The sequence below is a fragment of the Balaenoptera musculus genome, chromosome 6 (genome assembly GCF_009873245.2).
Source record: "Balaenoptera musculus isolate JJ_BM4_2016_0621 chromosome 6, mBalMus1.pri.v3, whole genome shotgun sequence".
In the NCBI taxonomy this organism is placed as follows: domain Eukaryota; kingdom Metazoa; phylum Chordata; class Mammalia; order Artiodactyla; family Balaenopteridae; genus Balaenoptera; species Balaenoptera musculus.
This window is the reverse complement of record NC_045790.1, coordinates 56,540,111-56,564,628: the sequence shown is the minus strand read 5'-3', so window position 1 is coordinate 56,564,628 and position 24,518 is coordinate 56,540,111. Positions and strand designations below refer to the sequence as shown.

The 24,518-nt window shown below is 34.7% G+C and overlaps 1 protein-coding gene across 1 annotated transcript in view; it reads right to left on the bottom strand.

The window, feature by feature from the left end:
* The window catches only part of PTPRD (protein tyrosine phosphatase receptor type D), a 2,174,486-nt gene that overhangs the window by 1,381,351 nt on the left and 768,617 nt on the right, over nucleotides 1–24,518 (bottom strand). The window contains exon 5 of the mRNA XM_036854271.1: nucleotides 194–235. The gene's annotated coding sequence lies outside the window, so the exon portion shown is untranslated. The remainder of the gene's footprint in view (nucleotides 1–193; nucleotides 236–24,518) is intronic.

Sequence of the window (24,518 nt, the reverse complement as noted above, 5' to 3'; positions counted from 1 at the left end):
TTTAATAATCAGATATTTTATTTTGATACTTTATCACTAGAATCATATTTTGCCAGATGAAAGAGTATATATCATATACATAAACATGTATTATAATTCTATATATCTAAGCCTGAGACAATAATGTAATTATTATAACATTTTTATACTTTACTCATGAAGAAAATGTGAAATATATTTTAAATGTGCATACCTTTGTCCAAGGCACATCCTGCTGTGGTCTCAGGATAGGAACCTATTGTAAAAAAATATATATTTTTTTGTTAATATACTTAGTATTACAAACAGATTGAGAAATACCAATACATAAAACAACACATGGTTTAAACCTCAACCATTGCTCAAAATGGGTATCTGCCCATTAACTTCAAAAAGATGGTCTATCTTTTGTCTTTTTTAGATGAAGTTCATTAAGAAAAAAAGGACTGGAGATAAATACTCTGATATATCTCTCAATCTGAATCTCCAAAGGAGCTCTATTCCTTTATGTCTTAAAATAATTTTTTTTCCCAGAAAGAAATATAGAAGCAAATTTAGCTTCTGATACATAAAAGTCAATTTTAGGCAAAAATTCAGACACCACTTTTCAAAAATCCTAAATGAATTACTATGTTCAAAACAGGAAGATGAAGAGGCAGGTTAAACAGGTTTTATAATAATAAAAGCATTAGAATATTTGTTGATCAAAAAGTGGCATCAGCGCACCAATTAAAGTTAACAGAGAATAATTTTCACAGTAATAATGTTTCAAACTTTCAGATAGTGAGACTAAAATATGTGCAGATAATAGATGTAAATATGTTCAAATGAACTTGAGTATTTTAGAAATCAAAAGAGGAAACAGAATCACATATTGCTGTGCTAAAGCCCAATATTTCCATCATTTCTATTTTATTATTCTATTAGATGCAGTGACACATTTCCAAATATGTCCAGAGACCCACCCACATAAAAGGACAGATCTAAATCTAAGAACCCTCATTGCAAATGTGATAATACTAATTACAAGGACTTCAATTAAATGCAGAATGAAAGAACCACTTCATTCATGGTTTTTGACATTCTATCTGCCTGAAATTTCCAGATGTGGGGAAAAAAAACCAGAGAAACAACCTTCCTTTGTGATCTCTACCAGTATGTTGGGATAAAAATTTAACCATGAATAATAAATAGCACCTATAAAATAGAAATAAATATAATGTTTTCTTCCATATGTAAAGATCACTAACCTAAATGAATTTAGTTCTAGAAGGCACCGGAGTGGTAATCCAGTAAACTGGATTCAAACTCTGAATTACAAAGTTCTCATTTTTATATGGTAATGCCTCAGGAACTTCTGGGCTATGGGAAGAAACCAAGACTCTACGTTGCCTATAACATTCCTTCAGCCATTATTCAAGCCAAGTAGCCGTGTACAAGTGCGTACACAAACACATACACATTGGCACACACTTTTCCTCTCTCACTTGAAAGGTCTACATAAGGTAATGTTTAGTGACAGAATTTTGTTGCTTAAAAAAATACACACACACACACACAAATTTAGGCTATCTTTTAAATTTTATGGCCCAAACTAGAATTTCACACTTTTGGGAGCTGAACTTTGGTCCTTGGATTACTAACCAGTTTGGATTTAGACAATGTACATAAACTTATCTTAGCCTCAGTTTATCACTTATAATGAAGTTGTAAAGATTAAATGAGTTAATACAAATAAATTGCTTAGAACCCTTCCTAGGGCATAAAAGTGGCCAATAAACATTAGCTATTAAAAACTATAAAATGTTTGAAAAGTAAAAATAGTTCAAATATATTAAATTATTTAAATATCTAAAAAATATTTTAACTCATGCTTTCTAGTCTATTCATCTCTCAGTATGAAAAAAGTTTGTAACGGGTTGGCCAAAAAGTTCATTTGGGTTTTTGGTACCATGCTACAGAAAAACCCAAACGGACATTTTGGCCAGCCCAATATTTCTTCTATTTTAGTACAATTATATTTATATCCACACAATTATAATTAAGTGCAAAATAATTGAGAAACACATAAAAAAACATGAAACTTTATTCATGAAAGAAATTCAGAGAAATCAAAGTAAAAGTGGCATTTTTTTTTTGTCTTTTTTTGTTTTGTTTTGTTTTTGCAGGGGAATGAGGTATTTTAAGTGGTATTTAATAGCTATCATTCTATGTTCTGTGTTTTACTTATGGTCTGGAATGACTAGAGGAACAGAAAATCTTGGTAAATGACAGGGAGGCACTTAAAGTTTTCACCAGCCAAGCAAGAACCCAGTTGTCTAACACCCATGGGAGTAGAAGCACAGGGTGAAGAGAAAGTATGAAACTCTGGAGAGTCAGCATTACAGCCAGACTATAATGAATTTATCACAGAAAAACATGGCATCAACAAAGTCAGGGCTGGATTCACAGAAAAAACAATCCCCAAATTTTAAAATCTCCATTTCTCTGGCCAGTAGGAATAATTGGGGTTTTAAAGATAGGATTATGGGTGTTTGCTCTGATTTTTCTGACAGGAACATATACTCCTATAAATGGAAATAAGTTGCAGGAGGAAAGGGAGGAGACATACTTTAAAATAGTGGTTTAATTGAACTTAGCATAGGCTAGAATTAGGACGGGAAAAAAAAGACTTGAGATGAGAAAATGAAAAAAAAAAAAGGAAGAATAGAAAAGACAAGAATAAAACACCTATAGACTCAATAAGGAAAATTCTAAATATCAAACCTGATAGACAATATATTTGGAAAACTATGTTTGGACGAGCAGCTGTTTTTTAGATCTGCTGATGGTGGTGAAGGGGAGGTGGTGTATCATCATTTCATTGACATCATTTAACTGTTTTAACTCAGGCATTTTCTCCCAGGGCTAATTTCCTCCCTCCACTCCCATGGCCCGGAACATTTGGTAATCCATGGAGACATTTTTTGTCACAGCTCGGTGTAGGGTGCTATAGGCATATAGTGGGTAGAGGCCAGGGATGTTGCTAAACAGCCGCCAATTCACAGGACAGGCCTCCACAAGAAAAAATTTTTCAGCTTAAAATATCAATCATGTGCTTAGGTTGAGAAAACCTGTCTGAATTAACAGGGGATATGGGAGTTTCCTGCTACCTCAGCTCTTCACAAACCCTCCCAAATTACGAGATCACATCATTTATGTAGAGTGAATCTTCAGGAAAAAGAGTACTAACCCTGGTCAAGAGTCCTACTTAAACACTGCTCACTTAGTACTTAATGAAGCCATGCATTAAATTCAGGTTGATCAGGTACTAGTCACAAAGTTTTTTACACTGCCTCAATCTGAACCCTATAGGTAACCGTATTCTCACTCCTTTTCTCAAATGTTTTTCAAGGTCAGAGAATATTGTGGTGGATTATCATTTTTCAGTTTTTTTCTCTTAAAGAACACTAAATTTAAGGCCATATATTATGCTGCTTGATATAATTCAGTTTGATTAAGAGATAGGTTATTTGCCTTATTATTAGAAATTGGATGATACACCATAATTCAATAGTTAACAACCAAAATAAAAAATAAGGTGGTTGAATATTACTGTTCTATTTTTTAATTTACATAAAAATAACAACTAACCTTCTTTAAGCAAATCTAAGATATATGGCTATTGAATATTTACATAAAGAAACAATACATGCAGTGACTTGGACTAAAACTAAACTTTGATAACAGTTTGTCACTATTCAAGGTAAACTAAAGTGTAATTCTGCATTGGTCTCATTTTGCTCATTTGAGAGTATCTTATTATTAGCATGGTGCTAAGAGTATTTAACCTGTAAACTATAATTTTTTTTAATTTTGATTTAGTGGTATTTACAAACTAAAAAACATACCATGTTTTAATTTGTAAACTGCCCTCAAGGATCTTCTCTGCAAAAGCCAAAAGTCTCAGGAGGAAATTCCCTAAAACTATTCATTAATTACAGGTGAATTTGGACAGCTAAAAGCGATGCATTGGCGAAAGGAGGAGGAAAAGAATAGGAGAGTTTATGTTTTTACTTTTGTGATTCAAAAGAGAAGCCTATATTTAGAGCAAACTTAGAAATGGTCAAAATGCATAGCAATGAAATGTCACAGGACCTACATGTCCTGCCTATGTTTTGAGCACAAGAGGTGTTCCTACCAAAGTATATCTAAGCCAACAGTTACTTCACCAGAGCCGAAACACTACTTTACTCCAAAATAAATAAGCAACACAGTGATGTATGCCCCTTATACCCAATATGAATACTTCAGAGATTTTGTTATTGCTCCCACTTTTATTAACTATTAGTATCTAATAAATTTGACTATATAATGTATATAGCTAATTTTCAGATACAAAGTCAGTATTTTATACCATTTCTTATCCCTGTCTATTTCTTTAGCGGTACCAAGTAAATAGTTGTTAATGTATGCATGAGACAGTGCATGTATTTAAAAGCTACATTTAATTTTTTTCCATACCTTATTCATATTGTGAAGTACGGAATAACTTTATGTCATTTATGGTCACAATTGGATGTATCCATTTCCATGTGACACATAGTAAGTTTGTAAGCATAAGCCATAGAGCTTATCATGGAAGACTTTCTCCAGGCTACGTCGTTTTTCCCTGTCAAAACTGTCAGAAGATCATAAGGATAGGGGCAGAGTTACTCCTCATTACCTTATTTAAATGTTAGGTCCTTAAAATGACTTAATTTTTCAGCCTATCTCGGAGAAAATTTTCACTTCATTTTCATTTCCCTACTGATATATGACCCAATTTCAGGAGCAAGTTCAATAGATATGCTGTTATGACAGCTCTAGAAAACTAACGCAATTGGTAATTTCCAAAGTTAGATTGCAGCTATACACAAACATACAACAGAGGTAAATATTATCTTCAGTGTTCTCTCATTTTCTATTTAATACTTATCTTTCTCTTTTATGGGCTTATTGCATAACCAATGCTCTCCTGATTTTTCCAGGTTTCAAGGGCTTGTCTATCAGTGGACACAGCTTCCGTTTCCTGCCTCCCCAAATGTACTTTCAAAGTGATTCTCTCCTGACCTAAAGAAAGAGTCTAACACAAAGATTTTAATTACTGAGAACAGCTTGGTCTATATCTATCTTTGAGGGAATTTGTTTGCAAAAAGCAAGTAATACCATTTTTAATAAAGCAAGCCTTTTGTGATATTTTGTTTTGTTTTGATAGTGATGAACAGGTGTGATAAAATTGCCATCTTCACTCATTGCTGGTGGTAGTATAAATTGGAAAGCAATTTTCCAGCACACATCAAACTCTACAAGATATTTGCTCCCTTTCATCCACTTATTTCACTTCTGGAAATCTCTCAAAAGGACATATCAACATATGCTGACACAAACATTTATGTATTCTGATAATCCATTTCAATATTATTTACACCAGCCCCTCTCCCCGCAAAATGGAAACACGCTAAATATCTTATAATACAGAAACTGAATTGCTCCCACAGATAAGGAAATATTGTGCTTTAATTTGTAACCATATTTTCAAAAACAATTTAACAGCATGGGAATATAAAGTGACCTTTACAATTTTAGGTGAACACGTCAGGATACAACAGGATTCCATTGTATAAAACTAAATCCCAAAACTCAGGAATTCCCTTTAGCCTTGCTCCCCCTAAAATGAAGAGTCTCCTTTTATAAATTAGTGAAACATTCAATTCCAAGAAGTAGACATAATTTTTTCAGCAGAGTCCTCCATTACCTCAGAAGAAGCAGGGAGAAAGAGATTTTCCACAGTTATAATCTGTGACTACAAACTGGCAACTGCTTCACTCTTGAAATGAACTGCCTCTGTCTATTTTACAGCCAAAATAACTGGCAAAGATGACATCCAATTACAACTTTCCTTTCTCATTTGGAGGATCAAGAGGTAGTCTTCCTTTATTTCCTAACAGAGGTATCACCAAGCATCCCATGACATAAGCCATAAAGACTAAAGAATATTCCATACTTTGATCTATCCCCTTTGTTATGAGGTACATACATTGTTTTATTGGAATAGAACAGTCTAAACCTTGTTGTACCATGATGGCCAAGTGCTAAACTCTTTAGCAAATCCTTATTTTCAGAAATAAAACATTGTTTTACTATTTAGTAACCTATGTTCTTGGGCAAATCGCTTATCCTCAAAGGGGATGATGATTGAATAATCTCACAGTGAATATGATCAAGTTTAACAGCCCACTAAAGTCATCCACCTGAATAAGTATACGTACCTATAAAGTGGTTGCTCTCTATATGAACAACTATTTCTATTTATCAGACACTGAAGTTTTTAGTTTAAAGGAGCCAGTAGCAACATGGTTGCCAAATTATACCTTTAAATGTGATTTAGGCACCAACAGAAGCCTCGAAGTGGTTATTTAAAAAAAAAAAAAAGATTCTATGTAAATGTTAAGCACTATAGTGGGTTATACTCAACATATTTTTTTTTGTTTGAGTTTTATGAACATACTGTAAATCTGGCAATTCTTAAGAAGGATTGATTATAATATTCTTTCCCCATCATATTCATGACAGCACTTCATAAATGCCCAATTTTCAAAAAAAAAAATCAGAACCTACAGCAGCAGAAAACAAAACAGTGGATTTAATGTGGAGTAACGGCAGCGCTGCCTGTGTGCTGGGTTTGCACATCATTATTCAGAATGCGGCATTAGCACCTTGCAAGGAGGCAGGATGGAGGGAGCAGGTCTCTCATTATTTCTGAGAGCAGGACTTGAGCACCAGTTTGAAGATTTGAATGCTCCATTATCATCAGTCAATAACTAGCATTTATGGATCTGACACCCCACTGGATCATCAACTAATTACATTAATAATCAGATCTAATTTTCCTTTGTCTTTTTAATTTTAACCACAGAGAGTTTTGCCCGTGAAGGTCACTTGTTTTATGGTACTGCTAACACAGACACATCATCATTAATACTTTCGTTAAAATATTTCTATGAAGCTTAAGGGCTGGTTCCTTGTGAATTTTAATATGTGTTTTTTGAGAAACAGGAGATCAGGGCCCTAAATTCTAACTTTGTTGGAAACCCTCTGGTTTTGGGCAAGTCATTTAAAGTGTTTGACATCCTTTTCTGTATTGTAGAATGAAATAATTAGAATTTCAATCCAAGGATTCACTGATTTTTGAGTATTTACAGTTCTATACCTAAACTTTTTGGGGAAGAAGAGTGGTAGACGGGAGTTTTATATAGCATCCAGAAGCTAGAATCTTCTAATTAATCTCTCTTCTTTAATTCCTCATCCAATCCATCTTCTATTCTATAATAGGCATATTATCCCAAGCATAAATTCTGTTTGTCCTTCTCCCACTAATGTCCTAAAAGAGCTTTTCATCACCTAAGACAATATATAAACTTCTTGGTTTTGGCATTTCATGAAGTAAATAGTTCCTATCTTGCTCATTTCCCACCATTCACTCATATCACCCTTCCGCTCCAAAAAAAACCCAAACCACTTGCTATTCCCTGAATATGTTATGTTCTTTCACTTCTGTGTTTTTCATATTCTGTTCCTTGTTCTCTGAATACTCTTTTCCTGTTTCCCCTTCTGGCTAAGTTCCTACTCAGGTTGAGTCCTTCATAGCTCAGCTCATACCATCCCGCTTTCGATTCTTTTCTTGAGCTTATTTATATGACCCTAAAATAGGTATCTCTTATATGCCTTGCATTCCTGTACCCATAACCCAGTACTCCAATTGTTGCTTTAAAGGTAAGTCTCTTCCAAAGTACTGATCAGTTCCTAAACAGAAGGGACTTTGCTTTGTAAGTTCTTTTATTTAGCACCTAACACAACCTGGCACATAATAGGCACTAAGAAAACATCTGTTGAATGAATGGATAAAAAAATTAACCATGTTTCATAGAATAATTTATTATTAGTTGCTCCTTTTTCCTGTGCAAAAAAAAAAAAAAAAAAAATCCAAAACAGTCTAATCCTTTTACTTTACAAGAGAATACTGAACATGTTAGTTTAATAACCTAATCAGCCGTTACATGTTAGAATAGAGATGGTGACTTACACTAGATGTTTCCTTATCTTTAAAATGACTTTTTTCAAAATCTTAAATTGAAAACAAAAAGATCAATATAACCTCATAAAACACCATTTATATCCTCTTTCCAACAGCTGTTCACTTCCACTTCATAGCACACCAGACAGCGGACCTTACTCGTTAACTAGATAATAGCCAGCTAATTTTATGCACAGGTTTTCCAAATAGTCAGTACGTACTTTCTCAAATCCTCTGGGTTGAAAGGTATAAATTCAATTTTCTAGTCATCCTCTAAAAATACTTTTTAAGTTGAGCATCCACGTGAGGATATTTTGGGCACCACTGAAGAGTAGTTTTATAAATGTGTACCTTGCCATATACAAGCTCATGATATGCTATCATGGTTAACCTGTATTATTCTAAGAGCACTGGAACTTACGTAAGAAAACTAGATACACTCTTATCTCTGGGTTTCAGATCTTATACTATATAAAATGAGATGATCAAAATATTTTTTTTAATGAAGTTTAGAATTCTTATTTGAGAAGAGAGAAAAATACCACGGGTGTCTGGTACCACTTTCCCCTACCTATCCCCAACACACATACAAACACACATATGTGTGTGTACAAACACACAGCTAAAGGAATAGTTCAAAGAATAAATATACCTCTTGAATATAAATATATAATTTTAGAAACATCAATATTTTACACTAATTTTAAAGAAAGACCTTACTATTCTTTGTAAAATGTATTAAAATAAGTGAAAAGCATAAATTGCAAGTGTCTACACAAAGAGAATTAGAGTACCAATAGTGGGGAAAAAAAAATACATTCTTTAACAGAATCAGCCCAAAGGGGTTTGTACATGAGTCATTGTCTAAAATACTATCTGCATATCAGAAGGGAGATGATAGAAAAGCCTGGACAAAGAGGATATTCCAAGGGCAGGAATAAGGGCTAGCTGTGATTCACTAATAAATGGCAATGGTGAGACTGGAAGAAGAAAACTAAATTGGATCATTTTGACCAATAATAAATAGTTGCCTAATTAAAGTGTTACATGTGAGTCCCTGTGAAGAGCTACATGGAGATATGTAATATATCAAGTAACAGAACAAGTATAACTCACCAAATACTGCCTAAAACCGAATAGGCCCTCAACAAATATTAGTTTCCTTTCCCTAAACTAGGTTAAAACTTTTGAAGTCGAAGTTTATCCTTAATGAACTTTCAGAATTTTTCAAAAGGGCTATTCCTTCTGTCCAGTAGGTTTTTACACCCTCCTTTTTCCTAAAAATACTACTTCCCCCCGTTATCTATTAGCTAACTTCTATTATTTGTCATATCTCAATTTAGATAATCTTTCTCTGGAAATATACCCTGGTGTGTGTGTGTGTGTGTGTATGAGCATGCACAAATGAACATGGCAGTCTCTTAGTAAACACATGCTAGATGACATAAGATATATTGTTTATTGTCATATGTATAGATATAGATAGGCCATTACAATATATTTTGATGCCATTATTGAAGTTATAATTGAAAAAGCAGATAAAAATTAAGATTTTCTAAAAATCCCTAACTCCTTTAGACGCACTGAGTGAAGGAACACATTTGCCTACTTAAAAAATTATTGAAAAACAAAGACCTTTCAAAATTGAGGTAAATTAAAAATTTATTAATTGAGGGAAATTGAAGGAATCTTTTCTAAAACTCTTTTGACAGAATATGAAACCTAGGCTGAGAGAAGTTTAGGAATTTGTTTAGTCTTACATGGGTAATTAATGGCAGACCTAAAACTGGATCCCTAAGTACTGACTTTTCCGTCCAGTACCTTTCCGTCCGTCCTGTCTTTGGGGAAGAACTTCTACAGTGAGCATAAATAGCTGTGAGTGATTCATGTGGAAAATAAAATAAGGACACAAAAGGCTGACTCAGGAGTTTTACCTCCTTAACTGTGCTATACTGTCAAGTCCTCAAAAGTGTTAAAAATTCCATTGTTTAACAGGTAATTATCAATTTAAAGTCAAAATGCTATGTTGAATACTCAGGAAATATTCAAAATGAAAGGAAATTTCATTATTTTGTGGTTGGTATACCTACTTCCATAGAACTTGCCTAGTTTAACGTTATTCTTCAGGTAATTATAAGTACCAGTCAACTGATTTACATTGTTTAAGGTATGAGTAGACAAGCCCAAGATATAAACTAATGTAATTTAGATACATTAAGGTAAATAACCAAATTACCATGGAATTTGTTATTCTCCCTCTATATTTATATTTAATCATTTTGTTTAAATTCTTCCCAGGTTACCAGGGATGATTTCTATTCTTTTAAAATTTAAAAAAAAAAAGAGAAATATTAAAAGCTTTCTCCCATGCAAAGTTAAGTCTTAGTATAATTTCTAAAAGTACAGTTGCTTTAGATTCTGTGTGTATATTATACTCTCAAATGATATTTTCTTGCTCATTATAGGAGATATGTATTTTATATACCTTTAGTCTTTTTAAGTATATTATACAGTGCAATGAGAAAAATTAATTTTCAGTTTCTCTCTTGCATGAAATATCTGAGCTAATAATTTGACCTAGAAGGACTAGAATCTTTTTTCTTTTCATTAGATTTCCCCTTTCACCAAAAGCTTTGTTAGCCTACTGAGTCATGACGAGTAATCCTTTACATGCTAGGGTACACTGTTCTTCCTGATGAACTAACAAATTAAAATGTAATGTGAAATGATGATACTGGGAATATTGAGGAATAGCCATTGATGTGGGAAGGGATCCATGATTAAACCAAGATATGCATTTTAATTATAATTTTATCAAACTGATAATACAGAATAAAATGCAGTTTGAAAGAATCCAAGGACATAATAAGCAGCATAAGAAAGCTATTTCAGAGCCCTTGCTGTCTCCCCTCCGTTCTGCTGTGTGGCCCTCCTCTCACCCTCCGCCTCCCCAAAACCTTATTTTGTTATATCTCGCCAAGAATTAGGAAGCAATCAAATGATTTTTCACCACCTTCATCTCAAGCTAAGGTAATTATTGGTCTGGAGTTTTGATTTTTTTTTTTTCTCTTTTCTTTTTTCCTTAAACTTGGTTTGCTCAAGAGTAAAATGAACCACAGTACTTATCAACTAAATGCATACACAAGTGATACTGAAGGCAACCAACCGAGACTGAAGCCAAAGGTTAGCTGCAAATCCATTAGTGATTTTAAATAGTGGGGGGGGAAAACTTCTTGGTGAGTCCATGATAAAGCTGAATAATTGCAGAAGTCACAAAATAAGACAATGTAATTTGCATGATGTCATCAGACTGATTCACAGAAAGCTTAAAAGAGTGCACAAGGTTTCCTGTAAGATGACCAAAGCCATATTTGCTGTTCATGTATCTAAAAATAAAATTTCTTTTTTTTTTGACACACAGTACATTTAGTAGCTACACAGAGCCAGAAGCTAACATATCTAGAAATTTTTCTCACCATCTCTGAAGCACTCACATATCACAGAAATATCTAGAACTTGTAGAATATACTGTGGAAAATTCTGAAGTATATACCGGGGGAAAATTTAGTGACAATTTTCAATTAAGTTTGCATGCTTTTTATGATTTATTTGGTGTTAATAAACTTCCAACCATGGTATCCACAATTTATATTTAAGGAAAAATGAATCTTTAAGATCTAATCTCACCTTCTAGAATTACAAATTACTGTACTGTTTGCTTTGTTCCTGCTATACATTTTTATTTTCCCCAAAGCTATGGTAAACTTTAATAAGGGAGCTCTCACATCAGATATTTTATCATCATTAAATAATCATAGCACTTCTTATTTTAAGAATTTTTAATTAGCAGATCAATGACATAATAGAGACCATACTGATTCATTCAAAGCATTTACAAAGCATTGGTTCTTTAATGGAGCTGTGGTGGCTTAAAACTAGAAGGAAATTGCAATGTCAATATATATTTGCCCATGTATATTACTAGCATATATATATACATAACTATATATATATGATGTTATGAACAGGGTTTGGTGTGGGGAAGGTTTGAATGAATGTAACTCACTGTACCAGCAAAATTTAGTTAAAAACATGTTTTGAAAAAAGAACTCTAAGTTAGCTAAAGCCTTTGGAAGGAATGCTAGTCCTAACTAATAAATAGGAACAAAAATAAGAAACAACATACTTTTTTTCCTGCTTAATAGTAATAGCAAGTAACAAGTGACATAAAGCCTATTATATAATAATAAATAGAGAAATAATAAGGGAAATAAAAATCACCATCAGGTAAACATCACAATAATAACTTCTGCAGGTAAAATTCAACAATGGATGCTAAAATAATTGGATGAAGCAGGATATTCACATAGCCTTAAAGTATCTATCCCATTTTTTTTTTTTTTTTTTTGTTTAAAGGGAAAAATAGTAAATTTAAAGTGGAAAGACTAGGCACATGCTACCTTAATTGAGTACATCCAGAGGGATAAAATATACCATATACCTTCTGATATGATGCACTGAGAAGGATACAACACTGCTTTTGTGGCACTGCTAAAAATACTTCACCTTGATCTAATCATGAAAAGCATCACACAAACCCAGAGCAAAAGTCATTCTACAAAGAAACTGACCACTACTCAAGTGTTGCAAGGTCATGAGAGACAAGGAAAAATTTAGCAACTCTCATAGATTAGCAGAAACTAAGAAAACAGCAACTAAATATAATCTGGGATCCTACTTTGGATTCTGAAACAGAAGAAAACATATTTGGGGAAAAAACTGGTGACATTCCAATGAGGGCCATGGATTAATTAATACTATTGTTCCAGTGTTAACTGTACAGCTGTACAAAGACATCGTTATGACTATGTCACGTGTTAACATTAGGGGAAGCTGGATGATGGGCATATACGTATACACTATGCCTTTTTTTGTAACTTTTTTGTTTATCTAAAATGTTTTCAGGACTTCCCTGGTGGTCCAGTGGTTGAGAGTCTGCCTGCCAATGCAGGGGACACAGGTTCAAGCTCTGGTCTGGGAGGATCCCACAGGCTGCGGAGCAACTGGGCCCGTGTGCCACAACTACTGAGCCTGCACTCTAGAGCCAGCAAGCCACAACTACTGAGCCCACATTCCTAGAGCCCATGCTCCGCAACAAGAGAGGTCACCGCAATGAGAAGCCCACGCACCGTGGCGAGGAGTGGCCCCTGCTCGCTACAATTAGAGAAGGCCCGCGCACAGCAACAAAGACCAAACCCAGCCAAAATTTTTTTTTAATTAATAATAAAAATTAATTATAAAAAAAATTTAAAAATAAAGTGTTATCAAAAATTTTATAGCTATTATAACAGAGATTCAGACAGGTAATTAGATAAATCAAGCCAACACATTTCAAAACTTTCTTTGTAGCTACCATATTATTCCAATGTCACCATTTCACTGAATTTTATAATCACTGTTCTAGTTCTTTTTTCCTCCACGTAAACTGATGAGAATACATTACTTCTCCATATTTCATAATCAATAACATGAACCAAACCAATTGCTTAAGCCTATGTTTTCTATTTTCATAACAACATTCATCTATCCCAAAATATTATCTTGCTTATATTATTTCTTCAAACTCAAGACAAGTATTTATTAATTGCCACAACATGTCTTGTACTGAAGATGTAATATGATTTACAATGTATCTACCTGCGTAGATTAACAAGATCTAGAAAAATAGTTTATGTAATTTGCATCTTATATGCCTACTGTAAACCATTATCATGTAAGTGAAAATTATTTTGAAGGTTATTGATACATTTGCAGTCATTTAATGGTTATACTCTTGGTTGAAAAAAAGCAATTAGCATCAATGAGCAAAGATCAAGAACCTGAAGAGTTTTGTCATCATTTGATTTGTATATAATGGTATAAAATCATATAGGCAGAAAGAAGGAAATAAATTACCATGTAATGAAAATTCTGTAACATGAACTTTACATCTCTGGAAGAGAATGTGAAAAGCACAATGGAATGTCAGAAGAACAGAAGCACAGTGGAAAATCCCTGGCTGGGATTAGCAATAAGAGGTGTATTTAAAATCACTTGCAGATGAGCAGTTCTAGATTCTCACTTTAATACTAGTTTTCTTATCTTTGTGTTTTTAATCACAAATTTTATATTTTCCCCATAGTTCACTGAAATAATTTATAAAATATTTTATTTCAAAAAGGCACAAGAACTATGGTATAATGTTAACACTATCAGTAGAAAATGAGTAGGTGGTAGAGAGTACCACTTCACCAAACATAAACTGTTTGTTAGCTGCCAGGTGAAAGTCCAAATTTGCCTACGAGATTTGGAATTGGGACATTGCAATAAAGTAACACTTTATGCTGCACACAAATTGAAATTAGTATGTTGTGACTTTCCTGTATATGGGTAAGTAACTAAGGATGATGGCAAAGAAGCATTTACAGATAAACATATAGGAATTATTTCAATAATAAAAAAAGTCAAATCTCTCATTGTCCAAAATTAATTTAATTGATCAATTTAGTTTTCTCTGTTAATTTTCTTTTGTCACAGTTTTCCTTACAGTCTCTGTCCTAAATACGTAAATTTTGTGAAAAAGAGAGTTAATTAGATTCCAGAAAAAAAAAAAATAAGGGAAGGGAAACTGGAAAAATAACAGGTATAAGGGATTTGGGACACCTAATATAATGGATAAGGAAAAAGATGATAGAAGAATTGTATCACAAAAGGTCAAAGACCTGGGAAAGATCAAAGCTCCAAAGAAAATGAAAAAATTAAATCTGTACAACATATGTAACTTGTATCTTATAATTAGCAGAAATTCTTAACATCAAGTAAAAATAAACCATGAAGTTATAATTTTTCTAAAGCTGTTTCCCTTTTTTTTTTTTTTATGCATATCTTAATATATGGAAGAAGAGTACCTGACAATATTTTTCTATTATAAAAAGTCATGTCATAAAAAAAATAAGACCCCCAAAATAGTTCTTTCATTAAAAGGCAGTAACATTTTATTCTAACTCCATAGATCAAAGTAAAATATTAGTCTGATATAATAGGAAAAAAAAAAAAACATTTAGTTAAAGGAAGGAAGATAAGCAAAGACCAACCAGCAACTGGGTAGGTTCCATGCTTCCAACATTTTAAAATTTGGCCAAATTTGGTCAAATTTTAAAGAAGTATTATTTTGTCCACCTGAGGTCGATGTACAATAAGGAGTAAGCTGTTTAAAAAACCATTTAACTCTTTCATATTCTTCATCTGGAGTGAAAATTATATCTAAAGTAGAAACAACTAGAAGAAACCAGTGCTTTAGTCATGGATTTACTCAAAAGTCTTCAATGTCTCTCTGATGTTTTCAGAAATTGATTCAAATTCCTTTGCTGAGTATATTGCTATACTCCATTACCTAGGACAACACCTGGCTGGCTGGCTGTTTCCTATAGCATTTCTTGCCTTTCCACACATTTAGCATTTAATGTAGGCTACTTTGTATTGTTAATTATTTTTATGGCTCTGTATAGTTCTTTGTAGAAAGGAATCGCTTATGAGAACATTTCTGGAACCAGACCTCTATCCCTGGTAGAGAAAGCTCTGAGACAAAACCAAGGTAAGACTCATAAAGTAGAATGACTAAGCCTGTATTCAAGCTTCCATTTTTTATAGCCACTCAGTGAGGTTCTCAGCACATAACTATATAAGCATGAGACTACACTGGATGTCACACAAGGTGAGGTTCATAGGGTACAAAAAGACCCAAATAATAAATTGTTTGCTCCAAAATATTTCATCCTGAATTGTTATCTCTGTTCACAAGGCCAAGATCCTCTACTGGGGGGGTGCATGGGGGGGATCAACATCTTACCTGGAATTTACCAAGAGAAGGTGGGAATCAAGGTTAAGGTGAACTGATCATCCTGACTACTGAAATCTCTCTTTCAGTATAAATAGCCTGGATAAGTTTCAATTCCATTTCTGCCTTCAAACATGGAGCTTAAGAGCTTGAGTAAATATTTTATCTATATTTGTAGAATACTTAAAGAATACAAATAATTTCTCATCTCCAAAGGATCAAAAATTGTCTTTTCAGTGCTGAACTTTTCTGATCTGTTCCCAATTTTCCTCTAATTCTAATGTACAGGCAGGAATATCTAGCTCAGCATCCTGACTCTACTTTTCAGTAGCTCTCCATCCTGAGGTTTACTTTAACTGGATCTCAAGTCACTCAACTGTAAAAAGTGACAATTTATACAGCCTATGGATTTTTTTTTAATGAGGGGAAAAAAAGGAAAAACATTTTATAAAATACTTACAGTATAATCTTAATTATCATCACCATCATCATCTAATTTGTTTTCCTGCCCCCAAGACCTATGAGCCCTGAGAACAACACCTGTTTACTGTTTGAGCAGTTGTTTTGCCCTGTTGTTCAGTTTCCTGTTAAAACCTAACTGAGCCTCTGCTGCCCACTGCAGGAGGAAATGAGAAAAAAATCATCTCCCTTCTGCCTGGATTCTCAGGTGGTTTTATCGCTAAGTGTTTTGTTTGTTATTCTGTGATTCATTATTTGGAGAATATAGTTTACTAGATATCTTCATACGATGAGCTCAATGGTAGTTTAATACGTATAAAAGATAAGTTTGATTAACTATTATACCAATTATACAAAACTAAGAAAAATGACTGAAATTCAAACAGCACATAGTGACAATTATCTTTGTTGTTAGTTATGACCACACTATATAGACATTTCCACAAAATGTTTGGCATTCCTATTCATTTCCTATATTTTCTATTTTCCTGATATAATTATTTAATGGATCTATTCAAAACGTGTAATGCATTTCAGTCATTGCCTAGAATGGGGCCAACTATTATAGTAGACAACAAATCATCTTTGAATAAATGGATATACACAAATATACCAATACATGTGAAAAACCCACACTAGTCTTATAACACGCAGGGTAACCAGTTCAATTTGAACAGGCTCTAGAGTTTTTTGGTAGAAGGGTGAGGTTTCAGTATATATCATAAATTTATAAAATGAACAGGAAAACGTAATAGGTAATGTGCTGAGTTTTATTTTTAACAGTTCATAATGGAATATACCGAGAAGCTTTCCTCAAAACTCCTAGTACAGTAAAATCTTATTACGGATTTTTCAGGGATTATAGAAAAATGTTTTCTTGAACTGTCATTTTATTATGTTCCATATTACTATAAATATGTGGATTCTTACCTGAGATTTAAAAGACATTTTTTCATAGCTAAACAGAAGTCTTCAGTCAATTTTGTTAGTTATAATGAGATTACACCTTTAAAAATAAAACGAGTGTACTAGAGTTCTTTGTAAACTGCTCACATATTTGGGCTATAAAAGATCTGTAAGATCATAAAACCATAGGTGTATTTTTTAAAAGCTGAAATGGACTTCAAAGATGATAAATTTAAGGAGTTTGTTTTGAACCTGTTCAATTATGATAATGACCTTTAATTCTTCCCTAATGGCCTCCATGGAATTAATTGGTTATTTCAATATCAGGGCTCATCTTGTTTGGAATTTTAAAAGAGTCTCTTCTTTCCCATAATGGGTTCTATCAAGCCTATTTTAAATGTTCTGAAAGCACATTTTTAAAAGCCTTGACATTCTCCCTCTACCGTCTCTCTTTCATCTTTCTTCATTATTTTCAGTAAAGAAGAAGCCATTTTTGTTCCTTTGTAATTCTGCTTTGGTCAAGCTATCATTTAGACCTTACTAACAGTCTTTTCTTAATTACGTTTTCTATGTTGAGAAAATTTTGTGATTGGAAAGATATTATTTATAAAAATCTAGAAACTGTTTCCGCTTAATAGAAGTTACAAGCTATCAAATTTCTAAACAGGTGCCATGCTGCCATCTTCTGGTTATTTTGTAACAATGTTTCAAAGCTTATAAACTTCATTTTAAAAATGCCTCCTGATGTACTTTGAAATATTAGAAAAATCTGTATTAAATTAAAGACAACAATTTGAATGATTAGAGTCACTATATCTAGAGTTCAGTTGACCTGAAATCCTGAAGATAATGTCTTATACATTTAAGTATAATAACTGATTGGGTCCAAAGATAGAAAAGATGGGGTCCAAAAGATAGAAAAGTGTTTTATACCATGATCATTTACCTTGGACACTAATGAGACGGCTTCAAGACATTTTTTTTTTTTTATCATACTACTTTTTACATAATTTCTCTCACACCCTTTCAGTGTGGTTTCACTGAGTGTGAAACTTTCCCAAATCTACCATTCCTGTTATTGTTAATAAGTGACTCTATTTAATGGTGTTGTGAGTAGCACTGAACAATTTTGCAATTTAATTGCCTTGTTTTCATGTTAAAACTCTCCAGTACCTATAAGTAGCAGCATAGACCAAAGACCCAGAAGGGATGGCTAGAGAAACCAGGGTTTCACGTCTTTAAGAGATTTTGTGTTTTAAGGGATCATTAAAACCTGTAGAACTTTCTTTTTTTGTGCGTTAGTTTATTCTAACAATTTTTCAGATTTTTTGTGTGTGAAAATGCCTATTAACTCCACTAGCATTCTCGTTTTCGTAGCCTTTAAGAGAAAGATAGAATGATTTTATGTAAGATAAATTGATGTCTCATACTGAAAAATTATTTCAAAATGTAAGGTATTAAAAACATTGTTTTAAATTCAAATAAGAAACAGTGTCTTTAAGTTCTATGCTTTTTCAGATGACTATATGAGAGTATAAATCATCATAGCACATTGAAAATCAGGATGCAAATGGCCCAGTAAATGTTTAGCAACAGAGGATTTTCTCAACTGTTTATTAAGTGCAATCCAAAATCTAAAGCAGCTGAGACAGGTGCTAATTTCATTCCTGTTATTAGTAATTAGTGATGAAATTTAATGGTGTTTGTAAGTAGCTCTCAAGCGTCTGCCATATTAAACAGGGTTTGAATATAAGGGGCCATTAAAATATAGTTTTTTAAGCTTAACAGACTTGGGCATACAGGTATCTTGAATAATCAACACCTCAGAGAGCATATGCCAAGTTTAAATGGCAAAATCGGCCCACTTATTGTGGGCACAGAGATGACCTTGTAACTGCTGGATACACTGTGTGTTTATATAGATTGTACCATACCCAGATGGTTGATAACTATTCTGTTTACTAAACTCAAGGCACCTGATACTCCTGTCATTGTTTTGCCATGACAGAACTACTTTTTAGTCCCTTATATTCACAAAAAATTGCTATTATCATATGTTGACAGACAGCTATCAATTAAATGAATATTTCATCATTCCACAGCTTTCCTATGAATAAAACAGACTCCTCTATTTATAAAATGTGCTGTTTGATTCATCTGAGTTTTGTGTTAGCTTTCACTGTTGGAGGGAAAAAAGAATCTTTAATAGCCACAAATAAAAAGAAACAATCCGGGGCTTCCCTGGTGGTGCAGTGGTTAAGAATCTGCCTGCCAGTGCAGGGGACACGGGTTCGACCCCTGGTCTGGGAAGATCCCACATGCCGCGGAGCAGCTAAGCCCGTGCACCACAACTACTGAGGCTGCGCTCTAGAGCCCGTGAGCCACAACTACTGAAGCCCATGTGCTACAACTACTGAAGCTCGCGTGCCTACAGCCCGGGCTCTGCAACAAGAGAAGCCACTGCGATAAGAAGCCCACGCACCACAATGAAGAGTAGTGCCCCCTCGCCGCCAACTAGAGAAAGCCCGCGCACAGTAATGAAAACCCAATGCAGCCAAAAATAAATAAATAAATAAAAAGAAATAAATAAAAAGAAAGAAGCACTCTTACCTGGGTCAAACCCATGACTTTGTATTCATTAGCAGCAAAATAGCTGAACTAAATGTATTAAAACACCCATACATATGCATACATTAAAAATATATGATTGGGAGTTTGGGATTGTTTAAAATAGACAACCAACAAGGACCTACTGTTAAAATATATATATATACATACACACACACACACACATATGTGTATATAATTAGATAGATATAATTGCCAATATGCTTCTACTATATCTCTTTTATGCTGTTAAGATTATCCCAGGTGGAAAATCAAGATGGCAAAGTAAGAGGAAGTGGAGCTCACCTCGACCCACAAACACATCAAAAATACATCTACATGAGAAATAATTCTCAAGGAAAAGTAACTGAAAACTGGCAGAAGAATGTCTATATAACCAAGGCTACAAGAAAGATTTCCACATAACCAGGTAGGATGGGGGGAAAAAAGCACTGGGGTCAGGACTTGTGCCCCTAAGAGGGGTCTAAGAGGAAAAAGAAAGACTACACTGGTGGACACTCACCCTAAAGAGTGAACAGGTCAAGCCACAGACTGGGTGTCCTAGTCCTTGGGTCCCACACAGAGGCGGCAAATCCCCTTGGCTGCTGGGAGAACAGCTGGCACAGAGATAAAAGGTCTAGAGAAGACTAGACTCCACTCACGGTAAGTGCATGAGTGCTGACTTGCCAATAGGGCAGAGAGAGTGCTACAGGCGTGGCTGCCACCTTGCCATACTCACCAATCTGAACTGGGCCAACACCCCAGTCCCACTCACTCCACAGCAAGGTCTGGCACAGGATCTAGGGCAGCCGAGTCCTGGGAAAAGACTCCATCTAGTAACATGAAGATGGCCAAGGAGCCAGGTGTGTGATCTAGGTGGGGTGGCCGCAGCCATTGCTGGCGCTGGTAGTGCCAAGGAAGCCGCTCAGACCTCTGACAGCAGCACAGCCACTTCAACTCCTGCAAGCGCAATGCCCAAACCCCCAGTCCCAGCCTAGAGAATGCTCTGGCCCTGCTCAATCCGTGTCACAACCCTGCACTAGATCTGGGACGACCATCAGGGAAAGGACATGACCTTGGATTGCATCTGAGCAGAGCCACAGATGCTGTAACAGGCGGAGCATCAGACCTCTGGGAGCGCATGATCCTCACTGACTTCAACACTCCCCTCCTTTGAGGCAAAGACCCCAGTGAGGGGAGAACAAAAAATACACACTTAAAGAGAAGAGAACCTACTCAAGTCAAACACTTAGGGGCTTCCACTTCAGCAACTGGGGAACAGACCCCACCCCTGAGAGGGTGGCAACAGTCAAGCAGCAGAAAGGAAGCCCTGCCCCACACTCTGAGCAGGCTTTAGCTCCTGCAATACCAACCACCCCCCATCAAAGTGACAGCTGCCAGCACACCCTGGGGAAAGACGGGGCTGCTGTCCACATCAACTCCAGTCCTCACAGCAAAGACACTGGGCACACAGGCTACACAATAATGCTCCCACATAAAAGCACTCCTTTAAGATCGCAATAGCTGTTTCACCTAAATTCAGAAACAGAGAAACACAAGTAAAATGAAAAGGCAAAAGAACTACTCCCAATAGAAAGAGCAAGAGAAAACCCCTGAGGAAAAAAAAAAAAAAGAAACTGAGATAATTAGTCTAATAATACTGAATTTAAAAAGTTGGTAATAAAAAAGCTAACTGAATTAAGAAAGTACGAATATAAATGCAGATTATTTTAACAAGGAACTAGAAACTATAAAGATGATCCAATCAGAAATAGATAATTCAATCTAGAAGCAATGAATAGCCTGCTAAATGACACAGAAGAATACATAAGTGATATGAAAGACAAAATGATGGAAGTCACCCAATCAGAACAACAGAGAGAAAGACAAATGAAGAAAAACAGAAGCAACACACTAGATCTATGGAACAATATAAAACACGCCCAACTATGCGTAACAGGGGTTCCAGAAGGAAGAGAGAGAGAGAAGGTGACCAAAAACATATAGAAGCAATTATTGCTGAATACTTCTCAAACCTGAAGAAGGAAACAGATATCCATGTATAGGAAGCAGAAAGGGTCCCAAACAAGATGAACCCAAACAGACCCACACCAGGATATATCATAAATAAAATTAAAGATTGAATTCTAAAGAGAAAAACAGTCATTTACAAGGGAACCACCATAAAGCAATCAGGTAATTTCTCTGCAGAAAATTTGTAGGCCAGAAATTTCTCAGACAACCAAAAATTAAAAGAATTCAGTAATAAGAAACCTAGCCTGAAACAAATGCTGAAGGGTTTCCTCTAAATGGAGAAGAAATGTAGAGGAAAGGGAAAATCCTAATAGGAAAGGCAAATATATAGAAAGGATGGAAGATCACTTAAATAAGCCAGTACATAGGATTAAAAAAATGTGAAAGCAACTACAACTATAATATACAGTAAAGAGATGCACGAACATGTAAAATATGACATCAAAACCACAAAATGTGGGGGAGGAAAGTAAAAAAATCAGATCGTTTAGAACGTGTTTGAACTTAAATGATTACCAATTTAAAGCAAGTAGATATAATTACGGGTCAATATATATGAACTCCATGGTAACCACAAATTGAAAACCCACTGATAAAGAAAAACCGAAAAAGATAGGAACTAAGGCATATTACAAAAGAAAACCACGAAACCACAATGGGAAATAAAAAAAGAAGAAGAAATGAACAAAGAACTACAAAAACAGAGAAGTTACTCTGATACACATCCTGAACATAAATCCAGAGGGGAAGTAAGAATTTTATTCAAAGTTCGAAAAAGAATATCAAATTCAACTCAGGTTTACTCTAAGATGGTATGCCCTATGTAACAGTCAATGCATTTCATCTGTTCTTTCTCCATGTTATTAGTCCCTACTGGATTTCCATTAGATTAAATCCCAAATTCCAGGTAACTTTAAGAAAATATAAAGGATGAAATTAATAATAATCTTAAGATAAAACTTTCATCACTACAAAGTTTGAGGATAAAACTGACTTTAGTTGTATGATACTGGAAATATTTTATGAAATACAACCCACCACTTCTTAAGATGAATAATCAAGAGAGTTAGAGAATAACCAAAAGGGGTAAGAAATACTGGGATTGAATCTAATTACACCAACGTGTATTGATCTCCTGTTCTATGCCAAACACTATGCTAGGTTAAAAATATAACTGTGCCTGGCACATTTCCTGTCTTTAAGGTATTTCGAGTTCATCAAGGGAGTTAGGGGAACATCTAACTACTAAACAATGTGATAAGTGTATGAATAGAGTGTTTCAAAAGCATGGGTTAGGGGTCCATTAATCAAGTCTGTGATGACCAAGAAATGACATATTGACTGGGCCTTAACGGATGATTAGACTTTTGCAAGATAAAGGAATGTGTTTCTGAAGAAACAGGAGCACCATAGTTAAAGGTCCTGAAAGGTGATGTATTTGTCAGGCAGGTAATAGGGACAGTGAACTTGTCCATGTGGCTATTTCAGAGTAATCACATGGACACAATGTAAGGGACCAACACAGAAAGGTAAGTGAAGGACCTTAAATGCTAAGCTAACCAGACAACAAGGAGAATTACAACTCTTTAAGGAGACGTGTCTTGATAATAATTAATAAAGAGCATTTGTTGTCCATTTTACATGTGAGATCTAGTCTGATCTTCACAGCAGCCCTAAAAAAAACTGTCCTTCATTTTACAGAAAATAAAATTAAGGCTTACAGAAGATAAATATTTTGTCTAAAATAGGTAGTAAGTGACTCAGCCCTGATTTCGCTCTAGAGGTCACATTTATCTACTCTGCACAGCCACCAAATTAACCAGACTGGTGTTTTAAAAAAATAGCTTTCCTGGTAGAGCTGAGTGAGAGTAAGTTAGAGAGAAGAGATCCTAAAAAACAAAGAGAGGAGTGAAGATGCTGCTGCAATAATCTAAACCAGAAATAACACAGGTCTAAACGAATGCAGAAAGTGGCTGCGGGGAAGGCAGCCTTACCTTGAAGCCAAGAAGCTTGAACTTCAGGGTCTTCACCGGCACAAGCCACAGCCAAGGCACTGGAGGATCCCCAGCAGGGCTTCACATGGTCATACACATTTGTAATATTTGGAAACGCATTTGCCACAATGGTTAAGGCTGCTGTGTCTTTCTACTGTGCCTTCTAATCTATCCATTTTTGCTCCTATCCTATGGCATTGGAGAGGCCACTTGTATTTGGCAATCTGGCCAAAGAAATATTTGGGGCATATATTTATCTTGGGAATAGTGGAGTCAATTTATGCAGTTTGCAACAATGCCTTTGCATAAGTAAGTTGTGAAAAACAACTCCATCGTAAGAAAAGTTGTCAGGAATACTGCTCCGCCAACTCATTCAGCTTTAAGATACGAAGTTATAAGGCCAGAGGTCTGATCATAATACGGAGGTCCACTGTTAGTCAGCACAGAAGTATGTGGATAGTGAAGGAGAAATAAGACTTGTTCCTCCGAAACAAGTCTGAGGAAAATTCTGTATCATCGTGCAAATAAATTATAAGCAGAGTATTGTGCTCTCCTTGATACTTAGTCA